Genomic DNA, 201 nt, shown 5'->3' with positions numbered 1-201 from the left:
GCACCCAATCTAATTTTCGAAAGCTTCCATACCTGTAACATACTATAATTAGCGGCCATAGATTTCCGTACAACAGTAATTTTTTCCCCGAGACATTTTTGGATGATATGTGAAATAGTAAGAAGAGGGTAAGGCAGAACGAGGGAGCCGCTGCGAATAGAAGATGAATGAAAAAAGAAGAAAAAAAAAGGAATAACGAAG

General features: G+C 37.8%; 1 protein-coding gene across 1 annotated transcript in view; it reads left to right on the top strand.

Moving 5' to 3' along the window:
• Nucleotides 1-201, top strand: part of LOC119594222 (zinc finger protein 350-like) — a 92480-nt gene that overhangs the window by 38415 nt on the left and 53864 nt on the right. The gene's annotated exons all lie outside the window — the stretch shown is intronic.

This window comes from Penaeus monodon, chromosome 33, assembly GCF_015228065.2.
Source record: "Penaeus monodon isolate SGIC_2016 chromosome 33, NSTDA_Pmon_1, whole genome shotgun sequence".
Classification (NCBI taxonomy): domain Eukaryota; kingdom Metazoa; phylum Arthropoda; class Malacostraca; order Decapoda; family Penaeidae; genus Penaeus; species Penaeus monodon.
This window is presented reverse-complemented; position numbering and strand designations above follow the sequence as displayed.